Here is an 18781-nt window from a genome sequence, read left to right as displayed (position 1 = left end):
TCTGCTTTTGACTGGCAAACAGTCACCAGTGAGTATGTCATGCTGTCCCCAAGGGGTCAAGCCTGGTGAAAGTGAGAACAGAGAGGCAAACAGATTTAACATAGATTTGCACCCTTCCTGTTGCTCAGGTGTCAGATTTGAAGAGAGATTTACTCCTTCAATATTTTCGTCTAAAGGTAAGCCTCTGAGGAGATCAGGAAGAGCTTCACTCTCTTCTTCTTCCTCTGATGATGCTAGAAGCAAAGCTACTACATCAGGTCTGGAGACATACGCTTTTAGTCTGTTGGTGTGGAAGGCTGTTGGAGCCTCCTTGGGGTTGCCCAAGTCCACCAGATAGTTGACCTCTCCAAGTTTACCCACAACTTTGAAGGGTCCCATTCATTTGTCTTGCAAGGCCCTCTGCCTTGTTGGAATCATAACGAGAACTAGCTGGTCCTGAGTAAACTCGACCATGTTAGCCTTTTGGTCATGCCAGTGCGTGACCAATGCTTGTCCAGCTTTCACGTTATCACTTGCTTCTGCCATCATTTGTGACATTCTCCTTCGGAGACCTATCACATAGTCAGTCACTCTGACTGGCTTGGGGGAAGGGCCACTCTCCAACCCCTTCTTGATCAGGGCCAATGGACCTCTGACCGGATGACCATAAAGAGGTTCAAAGGGAGAATAACCTACTCCCTCCTGAGGGACTTCTGTATAAGCAAAGAGAAGGCATGGCAGTAAAAGGTCCCACTTTCTTTTAAGGGGGTCCTCTAAAGCACCTATCATTCTCTTCATGGTTCTGTTGAACCTTTCAACCAGTCCATTTGTCTGAGGGTGGGATGCGGCTGAGAACTTGTAAGTAACTCCGCAGGTTTTCCACATGGCTTTCATGTAGTGGGACATAAAATTCGACCCCCTGTCATAGATTACTTCGATAGGAAACCCCACCCTGGTAAAAATACCAAGGAGGGCCTTAGCCACAGCCGGAGCTGTAACCGTCCTCGTAGGAATTGCCTCAGGGTATCTAGTAGCATGGACTACTACAACAAGTATAAACCTGTTGCCTGAGGAAGTTGGAGGATCAAGGGGACCAACCATGTCAATCCCTACTCTCTCAAATGGGACTCCCACTACAGGGAGAGGCACTAAAGGTGCCACATTCTTGGAGCCAACCTTACCAGAAGTCTGGCAGGTGTGGCAGCTCCTGCAGTATTTGTCTACTTCAGCCCCCATCTTTGGCCAATAAAAGTAGAGTGAGAGCCTTTCCTTAGTCTTCTTTCCTATCCAGTTGACTGAGGACTGTACCTATTCCTACATTTGAAGCATCTGTTTGCACAATGAAAGTTTGGTGATAGTCAGTGGCTCTGAGTATTGGGGCTTGGCAAAGAGCCTTTTTCAGGGTTTCAAAGGCCTGATTGCATTCCTCATTCCACCTAATCTTTTTAGGGAATTTAGGAGAGGAGATGACATTCAGTGGAAAAGCTATGGACCCATAGTTCTCAATGAAATTCCTGTAATAACCAGTGATACCTAAGAAGGCTCTCACCTGGGTCTGAGTAGTAGGTGTTGTCCAATTTTGCACAGCTTCAATCTTACTGGGCAAAGGCCTTATTTCGCCACCCCCTACCTCATGTCCAAGGTAGACCACTTTAATCTGTCAAATCTTGCATTTACTTGCCTTTATGGTCAGATTGGCCTTTCCAAGAGCCTGCAAAACATATCTCAGGTGGTCCACATGTTCTTCCCAGGAATGGCTGAACACTGCTATGTGATCCAAGTATGCCATGCAGAAGTCCTCCATCACATTCAGAACCTGGTTCACCATCCTTTGAAAAGTAGCAGGTAAATTCTTCAATTCAAAAGGCATAACCTTAAACTGGTATAAGCAAACTGGGGTAGAAAATGCAGTTTTCTCCTTGGCATGGTCTGTCAGGGCTATTTGCCAACAGCCTGACGTCAAGTCAAATGTGCTAAGGAACTTAGCTGCACCAGGTCTATCCACCAACTCATCTGTCCTTGGCAAAGGGTGAGCATCAGTTTTAGTGACTGCATTAAGAGCTCTGTAATCCACACAGAATCTAAGTTATTTAGATCCTGCCTTTGGTACTAACACAACTGGGCTAGACCATGGACTAGTAGAGGGCTCTATTACCCCGAGATCAAGCATCTTGTTGACCTCACCTTTGATGTGGGTTCTTACATTTTCTGACATTCGATATCCTCTGCTTTTGACTGGCAGACAGTCACCAGTGAGTATGTCATGCTGTCCCCAAGGGGTCCAGCCTGGTGAAAGTGAGAACAGAGAGGCAAACAGATTTAACATAGATTTGCACCCTTCCTGTTGCTCAGGTATCAGATTTGAAGAGAGATTTACTCCTTCAATCTTTTCGTCTAAAGGTAAGCCTCTGAGGAGATCAGGAAGAGCTTCACTCTCTTCTTCTTCCTCTGATGATGCTAGAAGCAAAGCTCCTACATCAGGTCTGGAGACATACGCTTTTAGTCTGTTGGTGTGGAAGACTGTTGGAGCCTTCTTGGGGTTGCCCAAGTCCACCAGATAGTTGACCTCTCCAAGTTTACCCACAACTTTGAAGGGTCCCATCCATTTGTCTTGCAATGCCCTCTGCCTTGTTGGAATCATAACGAGAACTAGCTGGTCCTGAGTAAACTCGACCATGTTAGCCTTTTGGTCATGCCAGTGCGTGACCAATGCTTGTCCAGCTTTCAAGTTATCACTTGCTTCTACCATCATTTGTGACATTCTCCTTCGGAGACCTATCACATAGTCAGTCACTCTGACTGGCTTGGGGGAAGGAGCACTCTCCAACCCCTTCTTGATCAGGGCCAATGGACCTCTGACCGGATGACCATAAAGAAGTTCAAAGGGAGAATAACCTACTCCCTCCTGAGGGACTTCTGTATAAGCAAAGAGAAGGCAGAGAGAGATTATAAGAAGAGATTGCTTCTAGCATCATCAGCATGGCAGTAGAAGGTCCCACTTTCTTTTAAGGGGGTCCTCTAAAGCACCTATCATTCTCTTCATGGTTCTGTTGAACCTTTCAACCAGTCCATTTGTCTGAGGGTGGTATGCGGCTGAGAACTTGTAAGTAACTCTGCATGTTTAACACATGGCTTTCATGTAGTGGGACATAAAATTCGACCCCCTGTCAGAGATTACTTCCTTAGGAAACCCCACCCTGGTAAAAATACCAAGGAGGGCCTTAGCCACAGCTGGAGCTGTAACCGTCCTCATAGGAATTGCCTCAGGGTATCTAGTAGCATGGACTGCTACAACAAGTATAAACCTGTTGCCTGAGGAAGTTGGAGGATCAAGGGGACCAACAATGTCAATCCCTACTCTCTCAAATGGGACTCCCACTACAGGGAGAGGCACTAAAGGTGCCACATTCTTGGAGCCAACCTTACCAGAAGTCTGGCAGGTGTGGCAGCTCCTGCAGTATTTGTCTACTTCAGCCCCCATCTTTGGCCAATAAAAGTAGAGTGAGAGCCTTTCCTTAGTCTTCTTTCCTATCCAGTTGACTGAGGACTGTACCTATTCCTACATTTGAAGCATCTGTTTGCACAATGAAAGTTTGGTGATAGTCAGGAGCTCTGAGTATTGGGGCTTGGCAAAGAGCCTTTTTCAGGGTTTCAAAGGCCTGATTGCATTCCTCATTCCACCTAATCTTTTTAGGGAATTTAGGAGAGGAGATGACATTCAGTGGAGAAGCTATGGACCCATAGTTCTCAATGAAATTCCTGTAATAACCAATGATACCTAAGAAGGCTCTCACCTGGGTCTGAGTAGTAGGTGTTGTCCAATTTTGCACAGCTTCAATCTTACTGGGCAAAGGCCTTATTTCGCCACCCCCTACCTCATGTCCAAGGTAGACCACTTTAATCTGTCAAATCTTGCATTTACTTGCCTTTATGGTCAGATTGGCCTTTCCAAGAGCCTGCAAAACATATCTCAGGTGGTCCACATGTTCTTCCCAGGAATGGCTGAACACTGCTATGTGATCCAAGTATGCCATGCAGAAGTCCTCCATCACATTCAGAACCTGGTTCACCATCCTTTGAAAAGTAGCAGGTAAATTCTTCAATTCAAAAGGCATAACCTTAAACTGGTATAAGCAAACTGGGGTAGAAAATGCAGTTTTCTCCTTGGCATGGTCTGTCAGGGCTATTTGCCAACAGCCTGACGTCAAGTCAAATGTGCTAAGGAACTTAGCTGCACCAGGTCTATCCACCAACTCATCTGTCCTTGGCAAAGGGTGAGCATCAGTTTTAGTGACTGCATTAAGAGCTCTGTAATCCACACAGAATCTAAGTTATTTAGATCCTGCCTTTGGTACTAACACAACTGGGCTAGACCATGGACTAGTAGAGGGCTCTATTACCCCGAGATCAAGCATCTTGTTGACCTCACCTTTGATGTGGGTTCTTACATTTTCTGACATTCGATATCCTCTGCTTTTGACTGGCAGACAGTCACCAGTGAGTATGTCATGCTGTCCCCAAGGGGTCCAGCCTGGTGAAAGTGAGAACAGAGAGGCAAACAGATTTAACATAGATTTGCACCCTTCCTGTTGCTCAGGTATCAGATTTGAAGAGAGATTTACTCCTTCAATCTTTTCGTCTAAAGGTAAGCCTCTGAGGAGATCAGGAAGAGCTTCACTCTCTTCTTCTTCCTCTGATGATGCTAGAAGCAAAGCTCCTACATCAGGTCTGGAGACATACGCTTTTAGTCTGTTGGTGTGGAAGACTGTTGGAGCCTTCTTGGGGTTGCCCAAGTCCACCAGATAGTTGACCTCTCCAAGTTTACCCACAACTTTGAAGGGTCCCATCCATTTGTCTTGCAATGCCCTCTGCCTTGTTGGAATCATAACGAGAACTAGCTGGTCCTGAGTAAACTCGACCATGTTAGCCTTTTGGTCATGCCAGTGCGTGACCAATGCTTGTCCAGCTTTCAAGTTATCACTTGCTTCTACCATCATTTGTGACATTCTCCTTCGGAGACCTATCACATAGTCAGTCACTCTGACTGGCTTGGGGGAAGGAGCACTCTCCAACCCCTTCTTGATCAGGGCCAATGGACCTCTGACCGGATGACCATAAAGAAGTTCAAAGGGAGAATAACCTACTCCCTCCTGAGGGACTTCTGTATAAGCAAAGAGAAGGCAGAGAGAGATTATAAGAAGAGATTGCTTCTAGCATCATCAGCATGGCAGTAGAAGGTCCCACTTTCTTTTAAGGGGGTCCTCTAAAGCACCTATCATTCTCTTCATGGTTCTGTTGAACCTTTCAACCAGTCCATTTGTCTGAGGGTGGTATGCGGCTGAGAACTTGTAAGTAACTCTGCATGTTTAACACATGGCTTTCATGTAGTGGGACATAAAATTCGACCCCCTGTCAGAGATTACTTCCTTAGGAAACCCCACCCTGGTAAAAATACCAAGGAGGGCCTTAGCCACAGCTGGAGCTGTAACCGTCCTCATAGGAATTGCCTCAGGGTATCTAGTAGCATGGACTGCTACAACAAGTATAAACCTGTTGCCTGAGGAAGTTGGAGGATCAAGGGGACCAACAATGTCAATCCCTACTCTCTCAAATGGGACTCCCACTACAGGGAGAGGCACTAAAGGTGCCACATTCTTGGAGCCAACCTTACCAGAAGTCTGGCAGGTGTGGCAGCTCCTGCAGTATTTGTCTACTTCAGCCCCCATCTTTGGCCAATAAAAGTAGAGTGAGAGCCTTTCCTTAGTCTTCTTTCCTATCCAGTTGACTGAGGACTGTACCTATTCCTACATTTGAAGCATCTGTTTGCACAATGAAAGTTTGGTGATAGTCAGGAGCTCTGAGTATTGGGGCTTGGCAAAGAGCCTTTTTCAGGGTTTCAAAGGCCTGATTGCATTCCTCATTCCACCTAATCTTTTTAGGGAATTTAGGAGAGGAGATGACATTCAGTGGAGAAGCTATGGACCCATAGTTCTCAATGAAATTCCTGTAATAACCAATGATACCTAAGAAGGCTCTCACCTGGGTCTGAGTAGTAGGTGTTGTCCAATTTTGCACAGCTTCAATCTTACTGGGCAAAGGCCTTATTTCGCCACCCCCTACCTCATGTCCAAGGTAGACCACTTTAATCTGTCAAATCTTGCATTTACTTGCCTTTATGGTCAGATTGGCCTTTCCAAGAGCCTGCAAAACATATCTCAGGTGGTCCACATGTTCTTCCCAGGAATGGCTGAACACTGCTATGTGATCCAAGTATGCCATGCAGAAGTCCTCCATCACATTCAGAACCTGGTTCACCATCCTTTGAAAAGTAGCAGGTAAATTCTTCAATTCAAAAGGCATAACCTTAAACTGGTATAAGCAAACTGGGGTAGAAAATGCAGTTTTCTCCTTGGCATGGTCTGTCAGGGCTATTTGCCAACAGCCTGACGTCAAGTCAAACGTGCTAAGGAACTTAGATGCACCAGGTCTATCCACCAACTCATCTGTCCTTGGCAAAGGGTGAGCATCAGTTTTAGTGACTGCATTAAGAGCTCTGTAATCCACACAGAATCTAAGTTATTTAGATCCTGCCTTTGGTACTAACACAACTGGGCTAGACCATGGACTAGTAGAGGGCTCTATTACCCCGAGATCAAGCATCTTGTTGACCTCACCTTTGATGTGGGTTCTTACATTTTCTGACATTCGATATCCTCTGCTTTTGACTGGCAGACAGTCACCAGTGAGTATGTCATGCTGTCCCCAAGGGGTCCAGCCTGGTGAAAGTGAGAACAAAGAGGCAAACAGATTTAACATAGATTTGCACCCTTCCTGTTGCTCAGGTATCAGATTTGAAGAGAGATTTACTCCTTCAATCTTTTCGTCTAAAGGTAAGCCTCTGAGGAGATCAGGAAGAGCTTCACTCTCTTCTTCTTCCTCTGATGATGCTAGAAGCAAAGCTCCTACATCAGGTCTGGAGACATACGCTTTTAGTCTGTTGGTGTGGAAGACTGTTGGAGCCTTCTTGGGGTTGCCCAAGTCCACCATATAGTTGACCTCTCCAAGTTTACCCACAACTTTGAAGGGTCCCATCCATTTGTCTTGCAATGCCCTCTGCCTTGTTGGAATCATAACGAGAACTAGCTGGTCCTGAGTAAACTCGACCATGTTAGCCATTTGGTCATGCCAGTGCGTGACCAATGCTTGTCCAGCTTTCAAGTTATCACTTGCTTCTACCATCATTTGTGACATTCTCCTTCGGAGACCTATCACATAGTCAGTCACTCTGACTGGCTTGGGGGAAGGACCACTCTCCAACCCCTTCTTGATCAGGGCCAATGGACCTCTGACCGGATGACCATAAAGAAGTTCAAAGGGAGAATAACCTACTCCCTCCTGAGGGACTTCTGTATAAGCAAAGAGAAGGCATGGCAGTAGAAGGTCCCACTTTCTTTTAAGGGGGTCCTCTAAAGCACCTATCATTCTCTTCATGGTTCTGTTGAACCTTTCAACCAGTCCATTTGTCTGAGGGTGGTATGCGGCTGAGAACTTGTAAGTAACTCCGCAGGTTTTCCACATGGCTTTCATGTAGTGGGACATAAAATTCGACCCCCCGTCAGAGATTACTTCCTTCGGAAACCCCACCCTGGTAAATATACCAAGGAGGGCCTTAGCCACAGCCGGAGCTGTAACCGTTCTCATAGGAATTGCCTCAGGGTATCTAGTAGCATGGTCTACTACAACAAGTATAAACCTGTTGCCTGAGGAAGTTGGAGGATCAAGGGGACCAACAATGTCAATCCCTACTCTCTCAAATGGGACTCCCACTACAGGGAGAGGCACTAAAGGTGCCACATTCTTGGAGCCAACCTTACCAGAGGTCTGGCAGGTGTGGCAGCTCCTGCAGTATTTGTCTACTTCAGCCCCCATCTTTGGCCAATAAAAGTAGAGTGAGAGCCTTTCCTTAGTCTTTCCTATCCAGTTGACTGAGGACTGTACCTATTCCTACATTTGAAGAATCTGTTTGCACAATGAAAGTTTGGTGATAGTCAGGAGCTCTGAGTATTGGGGCTTGGCAAAGAGCCTTTTTCAGGGTTTCAAAGGCCTGATTGCATTCCTCATTCCACCTAATCTTTTTAGGGAATTTAGGAGAGCAGATGACATTCAGTGGAGAAGCTATGGACCCATAGTTCTCAATGAAATTCCTGTAATAACCAGTGATACCTAAGAAGGCTCTCACCTGGGTCTGAGTAGTAGGTGTTGTCCAATTTTGCACAGCTTCAATCTTACTGGGCAAAGGCCTTATTTCGCCACCCCCTACCTCATGTCCAAGGTAGACCACTTTACTCTGTCAAATCTTGCATTTACTTGCCTTTATGGTCAGATTGGCCTTTCCAAGAGCCTGCAAAACATATCTCAGGTGGTCCACATGTTCTTACCAGGAATTGCTGAACACTGCTATGTGATCCAAGTATGCCATGCAGAAGTCCTCCATCACATTCAGAACCTGGTTTACCATCCTTTGAAAAGTAGCAGGTAAATTCTTCAATTCAAAAGGCATAACCTTAAACTGGTATAAGCCAACTGGGGTAGAAAATGCAGTTTTCTCCTTGGCATGGTCTGTCAGGGCTATTTGCCAATAGCCTGACGTCAAGTCAAATGTGCTGAGGAACTTGGCTGCACCAAGTCTATCCACCAACTCATCTGTCCTTGGCAAAGAGTGGGCATCAGTCTTAGTGACTGCATTAAGAGCTCTGTAATCCACACAGAATCTAAGTTATTTAGATCCTGCCTTTGGTACTAACACAACTGGGCTAGACCATGGACTAGTAGAGGGCTCTATTACCCCGAGATCAAGCATCTTGTTGACCTCACCTTTGATGTGGGTTCTTACATTTTCTGACATTCGATATCCTCTGCTTTTGACTGGCAGACAGTCACCAGTGAGTATGTCATGCTGTCCCCAAGGGGTCAAGCCTGGTGAAAGTGAGAACAGAGAGGTAAACAGATTTAACATAGATTTGCACCCTTCCTGTTGCTCAGGTGTCAGATTTGAAGAGAGATTCACTCCTTCAATCTTTTCGTCTAAAGGTAAGCCTCTGAGGAGATCAGGAAGAGCTTCACTCTCTTCTTCTTCCTCTGATGATGCTAGAAGCAAAGCTCCTACATCAGGTCTGGAGACATATGCTTTTAGTCTGTTGGTGTGGAAGGCTGTTGGAGCCTCCTTGGGGTTGCCCAAGTCCACCAGATAGTTGACCTCTCCAAGTTTACCCACAACTTTGAAGGGTCCCATTCATTTGTCTTACAAGGCCCTCTGCCTTGTTGGAATCATAACAAGAACTAGCTGGTCCTGAGTAAACTCGACCATGTTAGCCTTTTGGTCATGCCAGTGCGTGACCAATGCTTGTCCAGCTTTCAAGTTATCACTTTCTTCTGCCATCATTTGTGACATTCTGCTTCGGAGACCTATCACATAGTCAGTCACTCTGACTGGCTTGGGGGAAGGACCACTCTCCAACCCCTTTTTGATCAGGGCCAATGGACCTCTGACCGGATGACCATAAAGAGGTTCAAAGGGAGAATAACCTACTCCCTCCTGAGGGACTTCTGTATAAGCAAAGAGAAGGCATGGCAGTAGAAGGTCCCACTTTCTTTTAAGGGGGTCCTCTAAAGCACCTATCATTCTCTTCATGGTTCTGTTGAACCTTTCAACCAGTCCATTTGTCTGAGGGTGGGATGCGGCTGAGAACTTGTAAGTAACTCCGCAGGTTTTCCACATGGCTTTCATGTAGTGGGACATAAAATTCGACCCCCTGTCATAGATTATTTCCATAGGAAACCCCACCCTGGTAAAAATACCAAGGAGGGCCTTAGCCACAGCCGGAGCTGTAACCGTCCTCATAGGAATTGCCTCAGGGTATCTAGTAGCATGGACTACTACAACAAGTATAAACCTGTTGCCTGAGGAAGTTGGAGGATCAAGGGGACCAACAATGTCAATCCCTACTCTCTCAAATGGGACTCCCACTACAGGGAGAGGCACTAAAGGTGCCACATTCTTGGAGCCAACCTTACCAGAAGTCTGGCAGGTGTGGCAGCTCCTGCAGTATTTGTCTACTTCAGCCCCCATCTTTGGCCAATAAAAGTAGAGTGAGAGCCTTTCCTTAGTCTTCTTTCCTATCCAGTTGACTGAGGACTGTACCTATTCCTACATTTCAAGCATCTGTTTGCACAATGAAAGTTTGGTGATAGTCAGGAGCTCTGAGTATTGGGGCTTGGCAAAGAGCCTTTTTCAGGGTTTCAAAGGCCTGATTGCATTCCTCATTCCACCTAATCTTTTTAGGGAATTTAGGAGAGGAGATGACATTCAGTGGAGAAGCTATGGACCCATAGTTCTCAATGAAATTCCTGTAATAACCAGTGATACCTAAGAAGGCTCTCACCTGGGTCTGAGTAGTAGGTGTTGTCCAATTTTGCACAGCTTCAATCTTACTGGGCAAAGGCCTTATTTCGCCACCCCCTACCTCATGTCCAAGGTAGACCACTTTACTCTGTCAAATCTTGCATTTACTTGCCTTTATGGTCAGATTGGCCTTTCCAAGAGCCTGCAAAACATATCTCAGGTGGTCCACATGTTCTTACCAGGAATTGCTGAACACTGCTATGTGATCCAAGTATGCCATGCAGAAGTCCTCCATCACATTCAGAACCTGGTTTACCATCCTTTGAAAAGTAGCAGGTAAATTCTTCAATTCAAAAGGCATAACCTTAAACTGGTATAAGCCAACGGGGGTAGAAAATGCAGTTTTCTCCTTGGCATGGTCTGTCAGGGCTATTTGCCAATAGCCTGACGTCAAGTCAAATGTGCTGAGGAACTTGGCTGCACCAAGTCTGTCCACCAAATCATCTGTCCTTGGCAAAGAGTGGGCATCAGTCTTAGTGACTGCATTAAGAGCTCTGTAATCCACACAGAATCTAAGTTATTTAGATCCTGCCTTTGGTACTAACACAACTGGGCTAGACCATGGACTAGTAGAGGGCTCTATTACCCCGAGATCAAGCATCTTGTTGACCTCACCTTTGATGTGGGTTCTTACATTTTCTGACATTCGATATCCTCTGCTTTTGACTGGCAGACAGTCACCAGTGAGTATGTCATGCTGTCCCCAAGGGGTCAAGCCTGGTGAAAGTGAGAACAGAGAGGCAAACAGATTTAACATAGATTTGCACCCTTCCTGTTGCTCAGGTGTCAGATTTGAAGAGAGATTTACTCCTTCAATCTTTTCGTCTAAAGGTAAGCCTCTGAGGAGATCAGGAAGAGCTTCACTCTCTTCTTCTTCCTCTGATGATGCTAGAAGCAAAGCTCCTACATCAGGTCTGGAGACATACGCTTTTAGTCTGTTGGTGTGGAAGGCTGTTGGAGCCTCCTTGGGGTTGCCCAAGTCCACCAGATAGTTGACCTCTCCAAGTTTACCCACAACTTTGAAGGGTCCCATCCATTTGTCTTGCAAGGCCCTCTGCCTTGTTGGAATCATAACGAGAACTAGCTGGTCCTGAGTAAACTCGACCATGTTGGCCTTTTGGTCATGCCAGTGCGTGACCAATGCTTGTCCAGCTTTCAAGTTATCACTTGCTTCTGCCATCATTTGTGACATTCTCCTTCGGAGACCTATCACATAGTCAGTCACTCTGACTGGCTTGGGGGAAGGACCACTCTCCAACCCCTTCTTGATCAGGGCCAATGGACCTCTGACCGGATGACCATAAAGAGGTTCAAAGGGAGAATAACCTACTCCCTCCTGAGGGACTTCTGTATAAGCAAAGAGAAGGCATGGCAGTAGAAGGTCCCACTTTCTTTTAAGGGGGTCCTCTAAAGCACCTATCATTCTCTTCATGGTTCTGTTGAACCTTTCAACCAGTCCATTTGTCTGAGGGTGGGATGCGGCTGAGAACTTGTAAGTAACTCTGCAGGTTTTCCACATGGCTTTCATGTAGTGGGACATAAAATTCGACCCCCTGTCATAGATTACTTCCATAGGAAACCCCACCCTGGTAAAAACACCAAGGAGGGCCTTAGCCAAAGCCAGAGCTGTAACCGTCCTCATAGGAATTGCCTCAGGGTATCTAGTAGCATGGTCTACTACAACAAGTATAAACCTGTTGCCTGAGGAAGTTGGAGGATCAAGGGGACCAACAATGTCAATCCCTACTCTCTCAAATGGGACTCCCACTACAGGGAGAGGCACTAAAGGTGCGACATTCTTGGAGCCAACCTTACCAGAAGTCTGGCAGGTGTGGCAGCTCCTGCAGTATTTGTCTACTTTAGCCCCCATCTTTGGCCAAAAAAAGTAGAGTGAGATCCTTTCCTTAGTCTTCTTGAAACTCAAGTGACCAGCCAAAGGAATCTCATGGGCTAACTGCAAGAACTGTGGTTCAAGTCGTTTGTTGTCCCCAGGTGCAGACTCTGTTGGTTCACTGTAGAAGAGGCCATCTTCCCAGTGTAACCTATATTTCCCAGGCTCTTGCCCTTCAGCCTGAGCATCTGCCTGGTGGCAAAGACCTTCCAGAGTTGGAAATTCTCTCTGCCCCTTACTAAAGTCTGCCCTGTTGGGTCCACCTTCTGCCAGTAAAAACTGCAGCTCAGGATGGTCAACAGGATCCAGATCTCTAATGAGTTCCTCGCCTTCCACTAGCTCTTCTTCAGAGTCTAGTTCATCCACACAGGGTTGTACCTCCCTCTAAGACTCAGCTGGAGAGGGAGTTACTGGTGTAATGTTGGACAACCTAGGGGAAGTCCTTGTTGGCTGCACTGGAGTGCTGGCTGTGGGGTTCTTTTTAGAAGTTTTAGGTTTCCCTTTTTCTTCTAGTTTCTTAGAGCCAGCAGCGGACATCTCCAGTCGAGCAGGAGTGATCTCTTTCTTCATTATCTCCTTGGGAGTACCTCTCATGGTTCTCTTCCTTGCAGGTCTGGTGAGCTCCTGTAACCTTTTACTAGGAAGTCTGAGGGTATGTGACACTACTCCGAGAGTTTTCAAGTCATTACCCAGCAGAACCCTTCCTGGCACTGCACTTTGTATGCTGACAGGCATCTTCACAGTCATGTCATTACACTGGATGAGAACTGGTAGTTGGGGAAGCATCTGCACAGGCCCTCCAGCTAACTTGGTGAGGCGTTTGGGTGCCTTAGCAACATCCTCAGCCTGAAAAAACTATTTGTCCACCACAGTTATGCTGGCCCCAGTGTCCCTAATGGCAGGAGTCTCCTGACCCTTCACCTGGACACTGTCCTTATAATACTCTTTAGTATTATCTGGGATAGAATTATAGACATCTAAGTTCTGTTGTTCCCACAGACCCAGAGACACTAAAGAAACGCTGGCTGAGACTCCAATGGGTTCATCAGCCAGTAATAGAAAGTTTCTACTTGCCATTTGTACTTCCTCCTCTGCAGCGAAGGCTAAGGAGACAAGCTGGACCCCTGAAGGTTTACCCTTACATCTGGGATCTCCTTTCACATGATCAGTAGAGCCACAAACAAAGCATTTACCAAATGCTTTCTGGAATGGTGGCTTGTTCTGACCTCCTTCTGGTTTGGCACAAGGAGGTACACTAGCCTGATTTGGTTTCCCTTGTGGCTTACCCTTTTGGTTTTGTTTGGGGCCCTCTTTGGAATTGGAATTATTAGAATTCTCTTTGGAGTCCTTTTTTGGCTGTTTTCCCTCATCCTTTTTATGAGTAGCCCCAGAATCCTTGTGAGTGGCCCTGGTGGCAACCCACAAGTCAGAACCCTTAGCTAACTTCCTGGAATCTAATTCCTTTGAATCAGCCAAGTGCTGTCTGAGCTCAGGAGAGCAGGCATCATACATTGACTCCAACATTACAAGATTCTTCATTCCTTCATAAGTTTTAACTCTGTAACCCTTAATCCATCCCTCTACGTTTTTCAAACTTTCACTCACCCAGGTAGCCCAAGGGGTACCATCATGCTTTCTGAGGGTCCTAAACCTCTTAAGGTACTGGGAAGGGGTCTTCCCAAATCTAGCTATCAAAGCTAGTTTCACACATTCATAATCCTTCTTATCCACCTCCTCCAACTCCATTACCACATCAGTTGCAACAGGGGGGATCCTAGAGAACAACCAGGAAAGTAACTCATTCCCTGTGATGTCCTGGAGCCCATGATTATACTCAAACAGACTCAACCAATCCAACACATCCAACCTAGGCTCATACCTTAGGCATCTGGGGTCTTTTGGGACTGGAACTCCTAGAGGAACCAGAGGAGAGAGAAGCATTTTCCACAGACAACTTTTTCATTTCTAATTCATGATTAAGCTCTATTTCTCTGAGTCTTAACTCAGCTTGCTTCTGCTCAGCCTGGGCATTCATTATTCTGAATTCTAGCTCTTGGTTTCTTTCAGATTGAGCAATAAAACGTTTGTACTCTAATTCAAGCTTCATTTTTTCAAGTTCAAAATAAGCAGGGTTACATGTAGGACCTGGTATAGGCCCAGTAGGTACAGTCGGTAAGGCAGACAGAGGCTCAGAGAGGCTAACTTCATTAGGTTCACTTTCCTCTTCTGACTCATTATCAAGACTTTGATTCAGATCAATACCATCACTGTTTTCTACATTTGCTGGGGGGAGGGGTAGATTCCTCTGTACCACCCAGACTTTGGTTTTCTAACAATCTTTCTATAAGTTCCATTTTCTTGCCCTTCTTAGAGAGAGAGATTCTTATGTCTACACAATACTTTTAAGCAATCAGCAGTTTTGGCAGACAATGATTGTAGGGTATAACTCTCCATAGCAGACATAGTTAGAAAATCAGCTTTTTAGTGCTAAGCTCTGTGGTTAGTTGTCGTAAAGTGTTCAAAAAGCACTCTAAAGTGTATACTCAATACAAATCCCACCGCTGTACACCAGTGTTAGGCAGAAACCTGTGCAGTTCCCTCTGGGACCACTGCAAACAATTTATGACTACAGGTGTTTGGCAGTAAACCCACTTGGTAGCAGTCTGTACCACACAGATTCACTTGGTAACTGTGGCTGAGCAGTCAGACCTCCCTCAAGAAGAGTTAGGCAGTATACAGAGTATTCACAGTAGGTCAAAAGAACACAGTAGAACAAGTAAACACTGACCAGGGCTTGGTGTAAAAGAGATATAATTATTTATTTAAAACCACATCTAGAAAAACACACAGGCACTAATAGTAAGCAATTCAAAAACACGGTCACTAAAAGATATACACTCCCTTAGAAAAATATTAGACAAGTCTTAAGTAAAGCCCCACTTATTTTCAGACAGCGGTGAGCGCTTAACGCAGATGGCACTCTAATAATTTGTTTTAAAAGGGAGAGAAAAGCAGAGAATAAATTGAAACAGCTCCCAACACTTTTACAAGAACACAAGAGAGGAAGGCAAAGTAAAACTGTGAAGTTAGAGTTCACTAGGCTGGATCCACTTTAAGAGGATCAAACGAAATGTGTCCAAGGTCACATGGTTGCAGTGCACAAAAGTCTTGAAAAGGTTCAAAATGAGATCACTCCTAGTCTTACTCCTCCTCATCCCAGTACTTACCTTTGGGTATGTTCCGTGCTCAGTGAAACTCTTCTCTTTTCAAGCCCTCCACTGGCAGCCCTTCCCCTCCCAGGAGGTATAACCTCCCAACTAACCAGTCCACGGCCGTAATCCAAAGCCTGGGCATGGGAACCTTCATTCAATGGTTGGGAGGGAAGGGAAGTCCGTACTGAGGGGACGAAGAGTAAGACTAGTATGGTATGGTATAGTATGGTAATGTTTATTTGTAAAGCGCCTATACACAAATCATGTGTTTCAAAGCACTCAAGGGGGGAGGGGACAAGGGGAAAAAGCAACAGTCCTTCAGATGCGTTGAATTTCTGAACGATACAAATCTGCACAGGCAGAGTAAGTGCATATAATACAATTAACAGTGTAGGTGACAGCAAATATGTCTGACAACGATTCTGCAGTTTTTCCAAGTGCATTGAGGCGCCACCATGCAAGGAGGGGACAAGGGAAGATAGATAGACTAATCTTCAAGGCATGGTACGTTCAGATCATGCAAGTGCAAGACAGTACAGGAGAGGGGAGGTGGGTGGGGGCAGGGGGAGTCCAAGTGCACCCAGTCAGTAAGAAGTTGAGGTAAGTGCTGAGAGATGGCACTCTCATGGGTCATTGACCAAGTGCAGAAACGATGAGGCAAGTGTAAGGCCCAGAGGCAAGTGCGAGAGGACTGGCAAGGTTGCCCGGGACCTGTGAGACTCTGAGGTACACCTGGCGGCCAGTCAGCAAACTGTGCGGAAAAGGAGGGAGAGAGGGATAGAGCAGAGAAAGAGGTTAGCAGGGTAGAGGGATAGAGAAGGAAGAGGAGAAGAGGAATGTCTTAAGGAGTTTCCAGAATTTAAGGAGATCAGGCTCAAGGCGGAGGGCAGCAGGGGGGCTATTCCATAGGGAGGCCGCTGCTGAGGATTAGGATCTCCCTCCAAATCTCTGCTTGGAGTACCGGCTCACTCGCAGAAGGTTGGAGGTAGATGAGCGGAAGGCTCGGGAAGGACAGTAATTAGGTAGGCGTTGTTGCAGATAGGTAGGTCCCATGCCCCAGAAAGCCTTGTGGACAATGCAGAGGGTCTTGAACTTGATCCTTGTAGACACAGGGAGCAGTGGAGGAATTTCAGTGCTGGAGAGATGCGGTCTGTGGGCTTGAGGCCAAGGATAGGTCTTGCGTTTATGTTCTGGATGAGTTGCAGAGGGCGCAGAGCAGAGGCAGGGAGGTTGAAAAAAAGGCTATTGCAGTAGTCCAGCCTTGTGAGAACCAGGGCTATGGAGACAGTGAGTCGCTGGGGGAAGGTGAGAAAAGGAAAAGTATCACTGAGGAGGTGCAGCTGGTAGTTGGACTTTTTAGAGATGTCTGAAATGTGAGTGAATAAGGAGAGAGTGCAGTCGAAGATGACCCCAAGGTTTTTTGCCTCACAGCTGGGTGCAGGTGCAGGACCAAGGGAGGCTGGCCAGAAAGAGAGTGGGAACGTGGGAGCAGGAGTCCTGATGTGAAAGTTCTCAGTCTTACTGGCACTGAGGCAGAGGTAGTTTGCAGCACACCATGGCTGAATTGCGGACAGACAGTCAGATATAAGAAAGGTTTAAGAGGTTTCTCAGGGTAGCCTGAAGGAGAGTTGCATGTCATCAGCGTAACACTGGAAGTTAGAGATGAAAGTGACAATCACACATGCCAGTGCAGCCATGTAGACCTTGAAGAACCAGGGGGCTAAGTTAGAACCCTGGGAAACACCACAGGTTGAAAGAGTGAGAGTAGATAGAAAAGACCCAAGTTCCACCTGGGATGGACGGCCGAAAAAGAATGAGGTTACCCACGCCAGTGCCTGACCTGTGATTCCCAGGGTGTCACAGAGATGTGCAATCAGGATGTTGTTATTTACCATGTCAAAGGCAGAGAAGAGGTCAAGAGGAATGAGGACAGAGGGGTGTTAGTGTCGAGATTTAAGAGCAGGTCTTCACAGGTATTCAGAAGAGCGTTTTCCATTCCTCTGGATGCTCTCTAGCCAGACTGATGGTCGTGGAGGCAACCAGCAGATTCAGTGTTGAGGGTGAGCTGAGAGATAGCCAGCTTCTCTAAGAGTTTGTCCAGGAAGGGGGTGATAGAGATAGGGTGGTAGTTTGCTGGAATGGAGGGGTCGGCAGAGGGTTTCTTAAGCAGAGGGTGAACAATGGAGTGCTTAAGAGAAGATGGGAAAACTCTAGTGGCAAAAGAGAGATTGCAGTGATCAGCCAAGGCTGGAGAAAGAGAGTCAATGTTGTACTTAATGGTTTTAGAGGGGCAGGGGTCCACCTGTGTGGATGAGGCCTTCATAGATCGGACTTGTCTGGCGACCTCATCAGGTGTAATGGGATTGAGAGACGAGAGGAGAAGTGGTAGAGTGGCAAAGGGAGGCTCCAGAAGTGTTGGTGTATGATGTGGTGTGGAAGTGAGAGAGAAAAGGATGTCTTGGGTTTTTTCAGTGAAGTGTGCAGCCAGGGCCGAGCAAAGGTCCTGGGTGGGTGTGACAGAGGAGGAGGAGGAGGGGGAATATTCAAGATTACCAGTAAGTAATCTGAGTATTACCTCCACGTCTCTCTTTCTCGTCCAGGTACTTACCCTTGAGTTGTACCAAAGCAGAAACAGGAAGGACGCCCATGCTCACCACAAAAGACACAGGCCCTCATTAGGACCCAGGCGTTGGACCATGGTGCTAATAGCACCATGGTCCATGCCGGTAACTAACCGACTCTGCCATGGCGGAATGGAGAATTACCGCCCCATTCCGAGGTTGGCGGGGTGGTAATTCCCCATGCCGCCATGGCCCTTCCCCATTCCCATTCCCATTTTTGCCCCATAGGGCTCAATGGGACTGGGGAAGGCGCTAATTAAGGCACCGTAATTAGCTCCTAGGTCCCTTTGCGGGTTGGTTTTTTAACGCCTGCTAAAAGCAGGCGTTAAAGTGCCACCCGCAAAGGGACCTCGTAATCAGGCGTTAAGGGTTTAAAGGCGCCGCCACCTTTTATGGCGCCGTTAACCCCTTAACGCCTGGGTTGTAATGAGGGCCACAGACACCAACGGTAATGCAAAACCCACCCAACACCAATTTATTCAAGATACAGCAAAAAGCCAAAGGCATGCTGACCATGACTCCTAGCACCACCTCAACCAGACACAGCCTCCAGACACCCACACCAAAGGACGTAGACTGGAGCTCCTCCATGTTGAGTTGGTAATGCAGAATTAAT

Source organism: Ambystoma mexicanum, unplaced genomic scaffold, assembly GCF_040938575.1.
Source record: "Ambystoma mexicanum isolate Mex_15411 unplaced genomic scaffold, UKY_AmexF1_1 Mex_scaf63, whole genome shotgun sequence".
Taxonomy (NCBI): Eukaryota; Metazoa; Chordata; class Amphibia; order Caudata; family Ambystomatidae; genus Ambystoma; species Ambystoma mexicanum.
Note: the sequence above shows the minus strand (reverse complement) of the source record.